This window comes from Furipterus horrens, unplaced genomic scaffold, assembly GCF_987537825.1.
Source record: "Furipterus horrens unplaced genomic scaffold, mFurHor1.1.pri manual_scaffold_17, whole genome shotgun sequence".
In the NCBI taxonomy this organism is placed as follows: Eukaryota; Metazoa; Chordata; class Mammalia; order Chiroptera; family Furipteridae; genus Furipterus; species Furipterus horrens.
In genome coordinates, this window is record NW_028327187.1 from 73,527,019 (window position 1) to 73,546,681 (window position 19,663).

At 38.6% G+C, this 19,663-nt stretch overlaps 1 protein-coding gene across 1 annotated transcript in view; it reads right to left on the minus strand.

Moving 5' to 3' along the window:
- Positions 1-18,686, minus strand: part of GABRA3 (gamma-aminobutyric acid type A receptor subunit alpha3) — a 548,803-nt gene extending 530,117 nt beyond the window's left edge. Inside the window, exon 1 of the mRNA XM_090264708.1 lies at positions 18,542-18,686. The gene's annotated coding sequence lies outside the window, so the exon portion shown is untranslated. The remainder of the gene's footprint in view (positions 1-18,541) is intronic.
- Positions 18,687-19,663: the final 977 nt, after the last annotated feature.

The window sequence follows — 19,663 nt, forward strand, 5'->3', positions numbered from 1 at the left end:
GAAAGCCTGAACAGACCAATAACAAAGAATGAAATTGAAACAGTAATAAAAAATCTCCCAGCACACAAAAGCCCTAGACCTGTTGGCTTCATGGGTGAATTTTACAAAATATTTAGGGAAGAAACTATTCTCAAAGTATTCTCAAACTATTCCAAAAAGTTCAGGAAGAGGGAAATCTCCCCAAACTCTTTCTTTGAAGCCAGTATTACCCTAACTCCAAATCCAGGTCAAGACACAACAAAGAAAGAAAACTACAGGTCAACAGCACTGATGAAAATTAATGCTAGAATCCTCTACAAAATATTGGCAAACCGGATCCAGCAACACATTAAAAAGATCATATACCAAAATCAAGTGGGATTCATCCCAGGAATGCAAGGATTGTTTAATATTCACAAATCAATAAATATAATACACCATTTAAAAAAATGAAAGACAAAAATCACATGATCATATCAATACATGCAGAAAAATCATTTGATAAAATACGACACCCACTTACGATGAAAACACTCAGCAAAATAAAAATAGAGGGAGCATACCTCACCATAATTAAGGCCATATATGAGAAACCTGAAGCCAACATCATACTCAATGGACAAAAACTGAAAGCATTCCCCCTGAGATCAGGAACAATACAAGGCTTTCCACTCTCTCCACTCTTATTCAACATAGTGTTGGAAGTTCTAGCCACAGCAATCAAACAAGAAAACGAAATAAAAAGCATCCAAATGAGGAAAGAGGAAGTAAAACTGTCATTATTTGCAGATGACATGATAGTATACATAGAAAACCCTATAGACTCCACTAAAAAACTAGTTGACATAATAAGAAAATTTGGCAAAAGAGTAGGGTACAAAGTAAATATCCAGAAACCTAAGGCATTTCTGTACAACAACAATAAAATATCGAAGATAAAAACTAAAAGAAAAATCCCATTTACTATAGCAACAAGAAAAATAAAGTACCTAGTATTAACTTAACCAGAGATAATAGACCTGTACTCAGAAAACTATGTAACATTGAAGAAAGAAATTAAGGAAGATACAAATAAATGGAAAAATATACCATGTTCATGGATTGGAAGATTCAACATCATTAAAATGTCCATAGTACCCAAAGCAATTTACAGATTCAGCATAATCCCTATTAAAATACCAATGACATATTTCACAGACCTAGAATAAATACTTGAAAAAATTATATGGAACCAAAAAACACCCCAAATAGCAAAAGCAATCTGAGACAGAAGAACACAGCAGGAGGAATCACTACACCAGACATCAAATTATACTACAAAGCAACTGTGATCAAAACACTCTGGTTGGCATAAGAATAGACATATAGATCAATGGAATGGAATAGAGAGCCCAGAAATAAACCCAGGACTATGTGGCAACTAATATTTCACAAAGGGAGAAGGAGCATAAAATGGTGTGAGAAGAGCCTTTTCAACAGATGGAGCTGGGAGAACTGGACTGGAATGTGCAAAAAAATGAAACTAGACCACCAACTACACCATACACCAGAATAAACTCAAGATGGATGAAGGACTTAAATGTAAGATGTGACACCATAAAATCCTAGAGGAAAACATAGGCAGGAAAATTTCAGATATCCCACGTAACAATATTTTCACTGATAAATCTCCTAAGGGAAGGGAAAAAAAAGAAAAAATAAATAAACAGGACTATATCAAACTAAAGAGTTTCTGCTCAACAAAAGAAAACATCAGCTAGATGAAAAGGGATACAACCATATGGGAAAACATATTTGCCAATGATACATCAGGTAAGGGATTGATCTCCAAAATATATAAAGTACTTACACATCTCAACACAAAGAAGACAGACAGACTAATTAAAAAAGGGCAAAGGACCTGAACAAACACTTCTCCATGGAGGATATACAGAGGGTCCAGAGGCATATGAAAAAATGCTCAACACCACTAGCCATCAGTGAGATGCAAATAAAAACCACAATGAGATACCACTTTACACCAGTCAGAATGACCATCATAAACAAATCAACAAACAACAAGAGCTGGCGATGATGTGGAGAAATGGGAACCCTAGTGCACTGTTGGTGGGAATGAAGTCTGGTGCAGACACTGTAGAAAACAGTATGGAATCTCCTCAAAAAACTAAAAATAGAACTGCCTTTTGAACCAGCGTTTCCACTACTAGGATTATACCCGAAGAATTCTGAAACCCTAATTCAAAAGAACTTATGCACCCCTATGTTCATAGCAGTGCTGTTTACAACAGCCAACTGCTAGAAGCAACCCAAGTGCTTATCTGTAGATGAGTGTATTAAAAAACTGTGGTACATTTACACAATGGAATACTGTGCAGCAGAAAGAAAGAAGGAACTCCTGCCATTCGCGACAACATGGATGGAACTAGAGAGAATTATGCTTAGTGAAATAAGCCGGGCAATGAAAGAAAAATACAATATGCTGTCACCCAATACAGGAGACTAATGAACAACAAATGAACAAAATTAAACAAGGAACAGAGTAACAGTTATCAGGGGGGAGGGGCGAGGAAGTGAAGGGGCTAAATATGGGAAGGGTTTAGCAAAGGAAGTAATATAAATAACCCATGAGCATGGACAACGGGGTCAGGATGGACCGTGGGAGAAGGGGTGGGTTGGGGGGGGGGTAGCAATGAGGGAAAAAGTGGGACAATTGTAACAGAAAAGCAATAAAAATAAAATAAAAGTTTCTGCTCAGCAAAAGAAAACATTAGCAAGATGAAAAGGAAACCAACCATATGGGAAAACATATTTGCCAATGATACCTCAGGCAAGGGATTGATCTCCAAAATATATAAAAACTTACACATCTCAACACCAAGAAGACAGCCAAATTTAAAAAATGGGCAAAAGACCTGAAAAAACACTTCTTCAACGAAGATACCCAGAAGGTCCACAGACACATGAAAGAATGCTCAACATCACTAACCATCAGAGAGATGCAAATAAAAACCACAATGAGATACCACTTTACACCTGTCAGAATGGCCATCATTAACAAATCAACTAACAACAAGTGCTGGCGAGGATGTGGAGAAACGGGAATGCTACTGCATTGTTGGTGGGAATGCAGACTGCTGGCGCTACTATGGAAAACAGTATAGAATTTCCTCAAAAAACTAACAATAGAACTGCCTTTTGAACCAGCGATTCCACTGCTAGGATTATACCTGAAAAATCCTGAAACCCCAATTCAAAAGAACTTATACACCCCTATGTTCATAGCAGTGCTGTTTACAATAGCTAAGTGCTGAAACAGCCTATGTCTCCGCCCATCTGTAGATTAGTGGATTAAAAAACCGTGGTACATTTACACAATGGAGTACTATGCAGCTGAAAGAAAGGAGGAACTCCTGCTATTTGCGACAACATGGATGGAACTAGAGAGGATTATGCTTAGTGAAATAAAGCAGACAATGAAAGAAAAATACCATATGATACCACCTAATACAGGAGACTAAGGAATAACACAAACAAATTAACTAAACTGAACAAGGAACAGAATAACAGTTATCAGGGGGAAGGGGTGAGGGAGAAAAGGGGATAAGTAAGGAAAGGGTTTAGTCAAAGAACATTTATAAAAGACTCATGGACGTGGACAAAGGGTGGGGTATGACTGTGGGAGAAGGGGTTGGCTGGATGGGGGGAGCAATGGGGGAAAAATGGGACAACTGTAATTGAAGAATAATAATAATAAAAAAAAAAGACTGTACCTAAACTACAGACCAAAGATCACTCAGAACTCTCAGAAATTGAATTGAATGGAAATCCTACAACTACAGGACTAAAGAAACTACATCAATCCAGAAGGGCAGGAGACATGGAGATGAGAAACAGGCGGGTCCCACACACATGTGTGGTGGATAAAAATTTTGGGAGGGATATCTTGGGAAGGAAGGACCCAAGCCCCACACCAGGCCCCGCAGTTCAGGGTACCAGTACCAGGAAGAGAAGCTCCCCTAAATTCTGGCTGTAAAAAACAGCAGGATTGGAGTTAGTGAAAAAAACTACTGGACTCCCTGGCAGTTCCTCTCAAAAGGCCTATGCCAAACACTCAGATGCACACCCTCTGAGCTCCAGCACCAGTGGATTAGCAGCTTGAAAGGCACCAGTGTCATACTGGAAAGAACTGAAGTGTCTGGCGACAGGGTGAGAGCCAGGGGATAGATCGCTCTCAGAAAAAATTCAGTCAGAAGCCATTGTGCTTTTTCTGAGCCTTTCCCCAGCAGAGCCACGGAACTGGCAGGCTGGTCCCATATCTGAAACTTCATCAACCTTGCTTACAGTTTGCCCCACCCTGGCGTTTACCTGAGGCTCCATCCCACCCAATTTACTGGCGTGCCCCAGCCTCATACTTCTGGCTAAGCAGCCCCAGACCTGGCACTAGCAGCAGCCAGCTTGGGATCACAATTTGCCTCCTCCTGGGAACCTCCAAGTGCAGCACAAGTGACAGCCATTTCAGATTGCTTTGTAGCTCATTCTGGGTGGCTCTGGGTAGAACACAAGTAGTGGCTTCCCCTGACTTCCACCACCTGGGAAACCCCAGAGCCTGTGCACCCAGTGGGCAGTTACAGACCATGTCAAAGTACCACCACCCTGCCCCTGCACAGCTGATCCTCCACAGAGGGTGGAGATTAGTGGTCAGTGGTCACAGCCAGTCCTTGCAGCTGACTAGCCTGGGTAAATCCCTGCCATTGATATGCCAATAGCAAACAGGCTTAACTACAAAAGGAGGATGTACTAAGCCCACAAGAAGGGCACACCTTGAATACCCAGCTTGGGTGATAGGGGGGCACCTACTACATTAGGCCACACTACCAAGATAGGGAGTCATAGCAGCTCTACCTAATGCATAGAAACAAACACAGGGAGGCTACCAAAATGAGCAAAGAAACATGGCCCAAATGAAAGAACAGATCAAAACTCCAGAAAAATAGCTAAACAAAATGGAGATAAGCAATCTCTCAGATGCAAAGTTCAAAACACTTGTTATAGGATGCTCAAAAAACTCAGTGAGTACTTAAACAGCATAAAAAAGATCTAGGCAGAAATGGAGAATATATGAATGGAAATGGACAATTTACAGGGAATCAACAGTAGAGTGGATAAAGCCAGGAATCAAATCAATGATATGTAACATAAGGAAACAAAAAACAACCAAGCAGAGCAATAAGAAGAAAAAAGAATTTAAAAAAAAAGGATAGTGTAAGGAGCTTCTGGGACAACTTTAAGTGAATCAACATTCACATCATAAGGGTATTAGAAGGAGAAGAGAAAGAGTAAGAAATTGCAACTCTATTTGAAAAAATAATGAAAGAAAACCTTCCTGATCTGGTGAAGGAAACAGACATGCAAGTCAAGGAAAGACCGAGAGTCCCAAACAAGATGGAGGTAAACAGGCCCACATTAAGATACATCATAATAAGTGCCAAAGGTTAAAGGTAAGGAGATAATCTTAAAAGCAGCAAGAGAAAAGCAGAGAATTATCTACAGGTGAGTTCCCACAAGGCTATCAGCCAATTTTTCAAAAGAAAGTTAGCAGGCTAGAAGGGATTCGTCAAAGTCATGAAAAGCAGGGACCTACAACCAAGATTGCTCTACCCAGCAAAGCTATCATTTAGAATTGAAGGGTAAATAAAGAGCTTCCCAGACAAGAAAATACTAAAGGAGTTCATCATCACCAAACCATTATATAAATTGTTAAAGAGATTTATTTTAGAAAAAGAAGATCAAAACTATGATTAATAAAATGGCAATAAACACATATGTATCAACAAGTAAATCTAAAAAAACAAACTAAGCAAATAAGAACAGAGACAGAATCATGGCTATTGAGAGCTTTTGATGGTTACCAGAGGGAGGGGGTTTGAGGGAATGGGTGAAGAGGTGAGGGTATTAAGAAGTATAAATTGGTAGTCACAGAATAGCCATGGGTATGTAAAGTACAACATAGGAACTGGAGTAGCCAAAGAATGCATATGAAAAAAGGTGGCAGAATTGTCTGAGGGCAGTAGGGGGTGCTGGGTGGGGGCCAAAGGGGAAAAATTGAACAATCGTAACAGCATAATCAATAAAATATTTTAAATGTTATTTTAAAATTAAGGTAAGGGAGCAAGGGTCCAAACATAAGACAATTTCAGAAAGAAAAGATAAGTGGTGTGGGTGTGGGTTGGGTGAGGGCAGAGAGTGAACAATGACTGACTTTTCAAATGTCAGGATTCATAAAGTATTCATAATTAAAACAACACAAATATAGACAAATGGATTACTGGAGCACACAGCCTAGAAATAGACCCAAGTATGTGTAGAAACTGGGTAATATGATGGAGTTTGCATTCTAAATCAGTTATGCATAAATTATATTGAAACAAGTGATATGTGACATAGAGAAATTTGACCCATATTTTATATCACATGCAATAATAAAATCCAGATAGTTTAAAAAGTAAATGTAAAGCAAAAATTGAAAACACTGCAAAGAAAATTTGGAAAACAGTTTTCATGTTCCAGGATAAGATTTCTTAATATTTCTTAAATGTGACACAAAAATCACAATTCCTAAAGAAAAAGATTAATAAAATTATCATGAGAATTTTAAACCTTTGTATGATAAAGGACCACATAAACAAAATAGAAAGCCAAGGTGACATATAGAAGCAAATATATGCAACATGTAAAACTGACCAATAATTAGTATCCAGAATATATTTTAAAAATTCATATGAATCACTAAGTAAAATGTGTCTAAGCAAAAAAAAAAAAAAAAAAGTGCAAATGTGGGTGGCTCTGGATATTGTGTTTTAGAAGGATGTGGAAACAAATGAAGCTGGAGCTAGACACAAGGAAAGACATAGTTTATCCATAATATTTTATTTTATTAAAATATACCTGAAGCAGAAATGACAAAATGCTGACACTTGTTCATTCTGAGAAATATATGGTAGTTATTTGTTCTAGGTACATCTATGAGTTTCTTTCAAAATATTTTAAATTCTTCCAAAATTAAAAAGAAAAAAACAAGAAAATAAACTTGTAAACTATAAATTCATAATAATAAATTTGAGCAAAGTGAAGGAATAGAAGTTAAAATTATAAATAACAGTTTCCCTCTATACCAATCATAATAAATAAGCAGAAATAATGATTGAAAGATTCTCTTCACATAATTAAAAGCATAAAATAAATGTTACTGCTCTTAAACACTCTATACAGATAGACAAATTGAAACATAGAGATCACACAGCTAGTAAGTGGAAAAGTTAAAGTGATAACAATTATTTTAAAACTACAATAATATTTAAACTTTGAAACTAGAACAAGAAGTGGCAGACTAAAAGGCATGGAAAATAGATGAATCCCAAGGAGAACTTACTATACATAACAATTTATATATATATATATATATATATATATATATATATATATATATATATATATATATACACACACACACACACACACACACACACACACATACATATATATATTAAATGTGGCATGACAGACAGCAGGAAAAGATGAATTATTTAATAGTTTGTATTATAAAACAATTGAGAGGGGAAACAACTTAGAATATTATACACCAAAAATTAATTCCAGAAGGATTAAGCAATTAAACATAAGCAACAAAAACAAAATCCCTTTAAATATTGTACTTACCCAATTTTAGATCAGGAAATTCTTAAACATCAACTCATCAGAAAAAAATTACAAATGAAAAGATTATATAATTACATAAAAATTACTTTGTATATAAAAGTTAATTTAAAACACAAACTTGGAAAAACATTTTCCACATAGACCACAGAAGAAAGGTCTTATGTCTACTAAATATAAATATTGTTCATATAACTTAATAAGAAACACATAAAATCTCAATAGGAAAATATATACATATATGAGGTCTGTCCAGAAAAGTCCAGTCACTGTTAAAATAATGAGACTGGTTTGCACGGCATCGATGCAACCTTGCAGCCAAGGAGAGTGAACTGGAATGCACATATGTGAACAATGACGATCTCACTATACTGGTCAGTGGGGACAGTAGATGCCATTGAGTGAGCATGTGTACTGTGTGGCTGTCACATTCAAAATGACTGAGCAAATAGAGCAATGAACCTGCATCAAATTTTGTGTTAAGCTTGAACATTCCTCCACAGAAACTATTCAGATGAATTCAGAAGTCCACAGTTATGGGCAATGGGTGATTGGCAGCTTCATCACAACAATATACCCACTCATGCACTATGTCTCAAGCCGAAATTTTTGGTGAAACATCAAATCACCCAGGTGACTCAGTTGCCCTACAGCCCAGATTTGGCACCCTGTGACTTCTGGCATTTCCCAAACTAAAATCACCTTTGAAAGGGAAGAGATTTCAGACCATCAATGAGATTCAGGAAAATACAGTGAGGCAGCTGATGGCGATTGGAAGAGCTGTGTGAGGTCCCAAGGTACCTACTTTGAAGGGAACTGAGGCATCATTTTCCTATGAACAATGTTTCTTGTATCTTCTTCAATAAATGTCTCTATTGTTCATATTATATGGCTGGATACCTTCTGGACAGACCTTCGTATGTTCATAGGAAGGAAACAACAGTGACCAAGAAACACAAGAAAGTATTGATGCTCACTATAATAAAAGAAATAAACTAAAACAGTAAGATACCATTTACCTCTGTTAGATTGGCAACGTTATTAAAAGAATGACAATAGCCAGCATTGGTATAGATATAAGAGCAGAAATTGACCACCTTATATAATGTGACAACTTCACACACATATCAAGAGCCTTTAACATTTTAATATCCTTAGGCCCAATAATGCCTCATAAAAACCCATCCTAAAAAAATCATTGACTTAAGAAATATTTAGTAAGGATCTATAGCATGTCACTCATTGTTCTAGATATTGGGAGATACTACAGTGAATAAAATAGGGAAAAGTCCCCATGTTCAAGGGGCTTACATATTAATGCAAGGATCTAAACAATAAATAAGTAAAATATTTAGTCTATTAGATGATAATACAAACTAAGGAAAAAATAAATAAAGCAAGGAAGGAGAAGAGTAAGTGTGTGTGGGAGAAGGGTTTGCATTTTATATGTAGTCATTATAGAAGACCTCACTAAGGTGACTTTTGAATAAAGATCTGAAAGAGATGAGGATCAAAGAAGCGAAGATATATATCTAAAGGTATATATTGCAGGACTATTAATGATAACTTACAATAGAAAATAATTTAAACAACCAATATAAAATATGTTAAAGAATTATGGCATAAATTGTACAACTGAAAATTATGCAGCCCTTAACATTGTTTAAAGGCTATTGAATGGTGTGAGGAAATGCTCACAATATAATACCAATAGAGAAGCCAGATATAAAATAGTACACATAAGAGAGAATCCTAATTATGTAAACATGGAAACACATCTGGAAGGAAGTAAAGCAAGTGTTCATTGGACTAATATTTAGAGGTTGTATTAACTTCTCTCCATTTTCAAAATTGTTCATTATGAGGCTGTTTATTTTTCTAACTAAAAAAAACATTTTAAAGGTAGATATTACAGCTTTAATATAGATTAATAGCCCTGGCTGGTTTAGCTCAGTGGATTGAGCGTCGGCCTGCGAGCTAAGTGTCGCTGGTTCGATCTTCCAGTCAGGGTACATCAGAGAAGGAAAACTCTGACTCCAAAAAACCTCCGCTGCCTTGCGGCATACCTCTTCAGGGGAAAGGCTAAGGGAGTAAACCCCAACAGAAAATCCGGAGCCGGAGTCCCTAAGGCGGTTTGACGTTGTAGTCAACACCGGCAACTCCTGCGGCGCACCTGAACCCAAGCTGTATCGACTCTGTCTTTCCCTTGGACCCTTCAGCTGCGAAGAGAGGGGGGGTCTGCTGCATGGGCAACAGCAGACCCTCCATATTACCCTGCCCAGGCTCTGTAGCTTCAGCGTCATCACAAGATGTCGATTCAACACGGGAGGAGACAGATACCATGTCACTCCCGAGTCGGACTGCACAGCCATTCTCAGCGGTGCAGATAGACTCTTAAGAAGCTACACCATCGTCTCTCGAGACGGACGGCTGCCGACGACGACGACGACGACGACGACGAATATAGATTAATAAATATACAGAAGTTTTCAAATGACCATACTGGTCAGCCATGCCTAGAGTACCAGATCTAGATTTTAACATAGTGTATTAAGGGTGGTACTGAAAACTGATGCATCTCCTATAGCAGATACTCAAAATTCATGTCATATGAGCTCAAGAATTGGGAATATATGAAGCCAGGCAATGAAAGAAAAATACCATATGATATCACCTAATACAGGAGACTAATGAACAACACAAACAAATGAGCACAATTGAACCATAGGGCATAAGCCTTTGATCTAATTACCTGAGTGACTGTCTAATACAACAAGGATGCCAGCCTGTTAAACCAAGCACGCCATTGTCCGGGGACAGCCAACTGACCTGGAGTCTGCAAGATCCTTCCCCATGTGGGAAGGCCACCCTCCCCACTGCACCCCCATTCTTATTAGGGATTTCTGGACCCAAGGGTAGATAGGACAATGACCATGTCCCAGCTTGAAGCGGCTAGAGGAGCACAAGGCCTTCGCCCAGTGTCCTTTACAAGATTATAAAGGGTCTTAAGTCTGAGAGGGGGGAATTGTTATTTTTTATTGTTATAAAATTAATTAATTAAAAAAATAATAATATAGGAAAGGGTGAAGCCAAGGACTTGTATGCATGATCCATGGACATGAACTAAGGGGGGTGGGATTGCTGGGGGAAGGGAGGTACTGGGTGGAGGGGAGCCAAAGGGAAAAAACATTGGAACTATTGTAACAACATAATCAATAAAATATACTTTAAAAAAAAACAAAAAGAATTGGGAATATATGGTCTGGAAAATAAGATTAAAAAAAGAACAAACTATCTTTAAACTTTGAAATAAGGATTGCAGGGAAGGGAAATGGAAATTACTCAGCATTCCTAGTTGCTCCAAGGAGCAAGAACAATGGGTTAGATTCAGAAGACAGATTTTAAGTCAGTATGAAGAAGTTGCTAACAATTACAACTATTATCAGATGGTTTTAAGAAACCTTTCCTGGAACTATTTACACAGAAAAAAAGACCATATGTACTGGATGATAAGACTCGTATTACATAATTGGTAAGAACCCTGCTATTTCTGAGCTTCTCTTGTAATATTTTTAAAAGTTCCTTCATGTTATGATCACATTCACCTCCCCTTCTGTTAAAAAAAAATCTATGTAATACTTGATTCCTTTTAAGAAATCATTTTAAAATAGAAAAGCACCTTCAAAATATACATCCTGAAGATTTTTAGTCTTCCTTCTGTGTATGGTGAGGACACATACTGTGTACAAACAACAATACCTTTAAAATCAAGTGGTTTTGTTTTTATCTTATTTATTGTTAATTCAGTCCTGTACACCTTCTCTCAGCTTAAAAAAAGATTTGAAGCTAAACAGTCTGTCATCCTGTATTATACATATTTGAGGCAGACATCACAGATGCCCATAAGACAGTCTTTCTAATGCTAGAGAAGTTCCCATCCTCTCTCGATCCTCACAGAGGGTCGGGTCTTGGGCTATGAATCTATGGAGGAACAAGTTCCTGACAAAGCCCTGCCCTGGGGTAAAGTACCTGTTCTGTCTCAAATGAGAAGCAGAGGATGTTCTTTAATTCCATATTTATTACCCTTTGTTTGCTCTTAAATATACTACTGTTCTTAAACACAGGTGACAGGATGAAGGTATTTAGGGTCAAGATCAAATCATAAGCATTGTGTTTGGAAAGGTCATGAGAAAAAGTGAAGCTGCAATGTACCAGAGATGTAATAAACAACAAACTAGGAATATAGAAACTGGAGGTGAGGTAAGAGCTGGTGTAAGAGAGATCCTATCATCCTCGATCCTCTATCCATGGAATGAAAATGAATTTTGGATAAGGAGAAGTTCTGGGAATGAGGCTGAACCTAGGCTAGTTGAATTTTGAGCTGAAGCTGAAGCATCTCTCCTTTTTTCCATTCTGTCCAGTATCTCACGACTATGCCTTTATTCAATAAATATGTGAGCACCTCTCACGACTATGCCTTTATTCAATAAATATGAGAGCACCTCTCATGTTACAAGAATTGGGAGAGGCACCAAGGGCATAGCAGTTGGCAACACAAGAAACATCCAAACCTGTAAGAATTTTTATGAGTTTATTTGCGCCAAACCAATAACAATAGTCAGGAAGCAAAACATCATAAAAATATTTTTTTATTGCTAACCAAAATTTCCCTTTAACTATATATCTTTTCCCATAAGAAGAGATTACCTGTATCATTACATTTCAGAATATGAGATAATTATCTTGCCTCTATTTCACAATACTCTGTCCTATTTTCTTTTCAGTGCCCTTAGTTTATTTCAAACCAGCACTAGTGGAAATATCACCCAATACCCAGATTTACCAGAGATTTTAGAATACAGTGAGTTCTTTCCTTGGTTTTCAAGACAGTCATGATTTCAGCAATCTCAGGAATGAAACAAGGTAGGGGCCTTCCTATAATCACTTCCAAACCAAAATTAGCAATCTTCAGAATTCTGTATAAAATACTTAGTGTTGCATAAATAAGTGACTGAGCCTGAACTTATTTAAGTAACAAAGGACCATGAGAATGTACTATAGAACAGAGCATCAATTGGAAGCTTACAGCTGGGAGGGTCTTTATAAATCATCTAGGTCTGGTCCAACCTTCTTCATATTATAATTATGGAAACTGAGGCTCAAACAAGACAAGTGATTTGTCACAAGAGAGTAAGTTACATCTAAGCCAGGACTAGAATCTAGAGTAGACTATCTGAATTCCCATTTAAAAAGAGACTTTTAATATTCAGTTATTCATTTTTTTCGTATCAAGTGCCTCTTTTCTAACTTGTTAAATGGGGAGAATCAGGGTATCTGGAGAGAGGTTCATCCAGAGTTTCTGTTAAGCAACATGATATATAACCTGGTTTTCAAGTAAGCCTGTGCTCTTGTGGGCATGAGGCTGGAGGGAAACTTAATTTCCCTTACAGAAGTATTATCTGCCAAACATCTGCAAAATAGATATGTATCATCCTGTCTTAACCATTAATAAGCACTGCGAGCATCAGAGTAAGGAGAACTTATTAGTAGGGAGGAGTGTCATTTATCAATACTCAACTCTGCTGAAAAGTCTAATAATGTTAACCATATCTTTCTTCTTAAAGCAGTACATTTTCCTCTACACAGTAATCACAATGTATAACTATATAGTTCAATAGTTTGTAGAGCAACATCTATCTCCCCATCTAAACCATGACCCAAAGGTGGCAACAACCATGTCTATTTTTCTCACCATTATATTCTCCATGCCTAGTAAATAGTATGTATTCAAAAGTATTTGTCCAACCAATGGATGAGGCCTCTTGTCTCTGGGCTCTTTCATAATACTGTACTCTCCTAATTTTCCTTCCATATATCTGACCTCTCTTCCTTTGTAGTCTTCACCCAGGTTCATCTTTTTGTTTTCCCATATCCTTGGATCCCTTCTTCCTATTTCAAGTACCACCTCTTTATAAATGACTTTTAAGTCACTCTAGCTGACTTCTCTCCAGAGTTTCAATTCCAGATTTTTTCAACTGTACCCAGCAGCTCTTGCTGGGCTATAGCAGTAGTACTACCTATGTGACCTCAGTCAAGTTAAGTCACTTCCCTTCTCAGGATCAGTATGCTCATCCATAAAATGAGAAAGTTGCTCCTCTACAGTATATAGACCAAAATCCTAATCTTCCAAGCTAGCATTCTATCTTATTTACAGTCAAGCTTTCAACCTATCTTGCCAAACAATTTTCAAATACTTTCACCATGCACTTTACTCCAACACAACTGAGCCCTTCACTGTTCCCAATGCATGCCCTCTGCTTTTCTTGCCTCTGACTAGAAAGAACACTTTTCCCATCCCCAAACTCTGCATGTTCAAAATTTGTCTAATTTTTCAAGCCTGGTTCAAACGTGACTTTCAGAAACTGTCTTTGATCTCCTTGGCTGCAAGCCCTTTGCCTCTCTTTTATGGGTGTGGATCTCATTCTTCAAGTATAATAGTTGTCTGTATATTTCTCTCTCTTATTTTTAACTCTGTCATCTTGGAGGGTAGAGGCCATACCTAAATCAGCCTGTATCTCCCGCATTTCCTTTGGTTCATAATATGCAGGTAGAAACATACTAAATGGATTCAGTTTAGGCCATATCACTAGCCCTGATTAAAAGCCTTTCATCAGTCTGTGTTTCTGTAATAAAGACCAAAACCTTTATAACAGCCCACTCCAGCTATCCCAGCTTTTGTTCAATTTTTCAAATTCACTATGCTTTTCTCATCTAGGGTGCTCCTGCATGCTCTTCCCCTCATCTAGAAAACTACTACACCCCCTCCATCACTCCCATCCAACCCTTATGTTTCTACTCAGCCTTAATATCACTGCTTCAATGAAGCTTTTCTTAAACCCAAAGCTAAGATCAGTTTCCTCTGTTATATGCCTTCATAGCCCCCCACCCCCATACCTTTCCTTCATAGCATTTATCGCTGCTGAAATAACACCGTTGTGTGATAATTTGACTTATTGCTTCTTCCCCATCAAACCATAAGCTCCAATAAGCAAGGATGGTGTCTGTTTTGCTCACCTTTGTATTATATACATGGTGCCTAATCACATTACTGAATAAATAGCTGTTGAACAACTGAATTGAAGGTAAAGACTTGGGACTTGGCTTCCTATAATTCCTTCAAAGTAAAATTGAGATGCCAGGTAGCTCTTTGGGATAGGTAAGCTGGCCTTCTATTCACCATAAGAAATTTATAAAATAGGATAAATACGCTGGAGGAAATCAAAATTACTTTTTCTTTAATGACAGTATGACCCCAAAAGACATAACTAATACAAAGTGGTTTATTCATTCACTTAACCAACATTTTTTAAGTACCTTCTCTATGCAACACACTAGGCTTGTAGGTGATGGTACAATAAATTGGACAGATACAGCTTCTACTTGATTGGAATATTTAATCTAAGAATGGAATTTATATAGGCTTAAAAATACTTTAATGACACTCACAACACCTATTGCATAAGGATATTAAGTTCTTTATCAAAGAAGACATTTAACCTGAGGGTGAAAGATCATGTTGTAACTGGGTCCAATCTGGGCCTCTAAAATTAGTTAGGCAGGTAGCCTAGACCAGTGCTGCTCAGTGTGGTCCATAGAGCAGTACCTGTCTATGAACATTAATTACGAGGCAGCAGCACTGTAATCACAGAAATTGAGAATACTTAAAAAATGTTACAGCAATTTGGCAAAAGTAATTTCTGTGTTGAAGCTAATAACAACACTATGAACTTATATTTTGTATGTTTTTTCTTTTTTTTTTTTTAGTAACATAGTTAATGTATTTTACTAAAGTTACAGTCTTTAATATATTAGAATATTTGAGGGGGGAAAAAACCTGGTACTTCTCCAAGATAGTTTGTAAAGCGCTGGAACAGCAAGTTCAGGATTACTACCTGGCAGTTTGTTATAATGTAAAATCTCAGGTGCCACCCCAGATCCTCTGAATTAGAATTAGCATTTTAACAAGATCCCCAGGAGATTCTTTTGCACATTTAAGTTTTATGAGCACTGGCTAGATGATTTCTGAAGCCCCTGTAATTTATAGTTTACTTCAGATTTTAAAGAAATACTGCAGAGGTGATAGTCTCCACCTCAGCATTTTATAGATGAAAAAACTGAGGTCCATAGAAAGAAAGTCATGTGTCCAAGATAACTGGCAAAAGAGCAGAGCTAGGGAAAGAATTCATGTTTGTTAACACCCAAGTAAGTTTTCCACTCTAGCATACTGCATACTCACTCCTATTCTACCTAATCCCATTCTGTACCATCCCTCATTGATGTCTTTATTTTATCAGAAAGTATCTCAGAAATAATTTATTCTTCCTTCCAAATAGTTTGTGAACTTTGAATCACCATTATTTCAACTGTCTCTTTTATAATACCTGCTCTTGACCTCTGCTTCTCAAATATTCCCACATGCCTATTGTCTGACTGCTAAATGGATATTCTGAGCCTTCAGAAGGACTAGAACTAACTGATTCCTGGTTTTTAGGAAAAGAAAAGAGAGTTTCTTTGTTCCCATCAATTCACTTCATATTGCATAGCAAGCTTTTCCAAGGAGAAGAAAATACACTATCAACACTGCTTTAGAAAGCTCAGTACAATCAGTTTGTGGCAGACAATCAACAGAATGGGACACTAGACCATACTAATAAAAGTCTAGTTACCAAAATGAGACAAATGATAAACCTTTAGTTGTGATCTTGTCAGATCTGACCCTTGAGGGGAAAGGTGTGATTGCTACTGTCAACTACCTGAAGAGCTATTATTAAGAAACAAATTTGTTCCATATGGTTGCAAAGAACCAATGAATAAAGGTTATAGGGAGCCAGAGCTTGGTTTATAATGGAGATCATTTTCTGACAACCAGAGTTCCTCAAAGACAGAAAGAGCCATCTAATGAGCTCTCTGTCTCTGCAAGGGAATTCAAATAGGAATCGGTCAATGAATTGAATGCTCAGAGAAAATTAAAGAACTGGGTGGAGAAATAAAGCTTAATGATCTTAAGCAACCATTCCAGTTCCAAGGTTTTAGTATTCTAAAATTTTCAAGACAGAGTGACCCTAAAACCTCAGAAAATAAAGAGCAAGATGTGGTTCTAAAAGAATTAGTTTTTTGCTCAATGTGAGGTGGATGAGGCTATGACAGTGGCAAAGTGAGGTCTTTCCAGGCATCCTTTCAAAGAAAAACAAGCTGGCCAAGGAAATCTTTTTGGGCACTCCCTACAGCAAACTCAGCTGAGGATTGGCTCCACAATTGCATCACTATGCCCCAATCTAAGTTCCTCTTATTCTACACAAAGAGCTGGCTACTACTTTTGCCACCCCACCCCACCCTGCCTCCAAATCTTGCCAAGTATCACCCTACCCACTATACCTTTATTTGCCTAACAGAAAAAGGGCCAAAATTCTTCCCAAGGAGGCAGTGGTGCTTAACTGTCTAGGTTATGCATTATGGAACCAGGTACTGTGTGTTTTAATTCCCAGTTGGGACATTTAATTACTTGGTAACTTGGACAAGTTGCTTAACCTTTCTGTGCCTCAGTTTCTTCATCACTAAATCAAAGATAATAATATCTACTTCATATGGTTGATATAAGAATAATACACATTAAACCTAAGCCCAAGATTCAAAACTTACTAAGCAGTCAGCAATATTAGCAATAAGTAATATTGATGTTATAATTACTATCATGGACACTTTAATGTTGATAACCCAAAAAGCCCCCATCAAGCAACCAGATCCCTTCCCCCTACCAGTTAAGAGAGGCTCTACTACAAGAGCTTCAGCCAGTCCTTGCATAGCTCCAGACATGCATACCTGCTAACCCTCAATAAACCATATTATTCACAACAGGAATACTGACTCCTCAGCCTGTCTCTCTAAATCCAACAGCCACCCCTCCCCCAATCCTCCTGCCTATGCCACCCTCAACCACAGTGAGAGAAGCAGTAAACTGGAAGCCAGTTCCAGACAAACCATCAGGTGTTTCTTCCCTCCCAAGGACACAGCTGGACTAAATACCATGCGTGCCAGCAGGATGGGGTAAGGCATATGAATCCCTAGTCTAGCCTGTCAGCTCAACTACCTGGGATTGGGAGTGGACAGGCAATGGGGTTTCCCACAGGGAAGCAAGAGAAGCCTCCTAAGTTTGTGAAGGAACTCAGGCCTAACCCCACAATGAGCCTCTTAAAGAGAGGGGGAGATCTCAATCTGCCTTTAAAGAAAGCAGTTATTAACAACTTTCTACTCGCCTGTATCTGGGGAAGGTAACAGAGAGATGGGGAAAGGAATTGCACGGTATTCTTATTTCTCATTTCCAGCAATGAGAAGCAGCTGCAGGGAAAGAGTTAAAAGAGAAAGGAAGCTCCAGCTATTACCCCATCTCCGCGCCTAGGGCTGTCTGGAGGGTCATGACAGTGCTGTCTGCTTTGGCTAAGGGCCACTGGATGGCTTTCTGCAGCAGCTGCTGGGCCCCCTCAAGCAATTTGCAAGGTCAGTACTGACCTGCTTCCAAAGAAGAACAAAACAATTCAGTGACAATGAAGCAAATCACGCATACACCACAACACCCCCTCCCTAAATCAGGTTTTACCCCAGTGCTTCCCTGCCCAGATGCAGACTCTGCTTCCACCAGCCCCACGGAGAACCCAGGATAGCATAACAGCCTCAGAGCATGTCTCGCCTTCCCAGCCAACCCAAGGAGACTCTCAGTACAGGGGAGAGATGCTATCGCTAGAGAAGACCTGAGATTGGGGGAGGGGGAAGGAGGGACATCTAGGTTTCTTACCAAGCGCCACAGTTATAGAAGTGGACAGAAGAAAAGGATGAACGAACTGAAACAAGTTGGAGGTTGAGCCTTCACAGAGGTCTTCTTCCTCTTCTCTTTCTCTGGGTCTCTATTCTGGTCCCTCTCTCTGTCTCTCCGGTTTGCTTGCTGGCTTGCGCGCGCTCACGCTCTCCCTCACCCTCCCTTTCCCCCTCTTCCTCTCTCCTCCCCCTTCTCTCTCCCTCTCTTTCTCTCTCTCTCCCTCTCTCCCTCCTCCCTCTCTTTCTTCTCTCTCCCCCCTTTCTCCTCCCTTCCTTCCTTCCTCCCTTCCTTCTTTCCTTCCTTCCCTCTCCCCTCCCCCTTTGCTGGCTTCGGATTCACCACTGAGCACGCGGCTGTGCTGGGGCTCCGAATACAGAGCTGCAAGGCTTTGGATCTGTGATTGTTTTAGGAAACACTAAAGTAGTGTTTTATTCCTTAACGTATCCAGCAGAGAAATCAAGGGAAGCTCAAAGAGAAGGGGAGGAGCAGAGGAAGCAAACGGAAGAGAAATAGAGCAAAAGAGTAAAAGCGAATAGGAGGATAAAGGAGGTATGGATTACCTTAGCTGATGTGCTATGCTTACTAGCTGCTTCAAGACAGAGAAAAGCATACATCCTTATGGATGCGCATTCTTAGCCCAGGCTCCAAATAAAGATTTGACAATACTGTCTGTTAACATTCCACATCTGAGGACAAAAATGAGTTTTAAAAAAGCATATATCAAGGATTGTCATTCCTACCCCACTAAGACAAAAAAGGTTCAGCCACATTGATCCCCCAATGACCTAATGGCCATCCCACCCCCAACCAAGTAGAATTATGAACCCAATTCAGAGCTGTCAGTTGGAGCTTCCCTTCAGGCAAAATAGAAAAGCTGCAGAACCACAATGCTTTCCTTTCAATAACCTCTGATGAGAATATAAGTGTACATAAGTGTGTGAGCCCACGTGTGAGTTTGCACAAGGGGGAAGAGGAGGGGGGAAGAAGGAGATTAATTTACTCAAAGTATAAAATAATTATATTCCCATTGGGATAAAATAAATAAAACCTGGGCAAAGTATAGTAACTGCAACAGAAGGTGAAAAGCAACCTACACCAAAA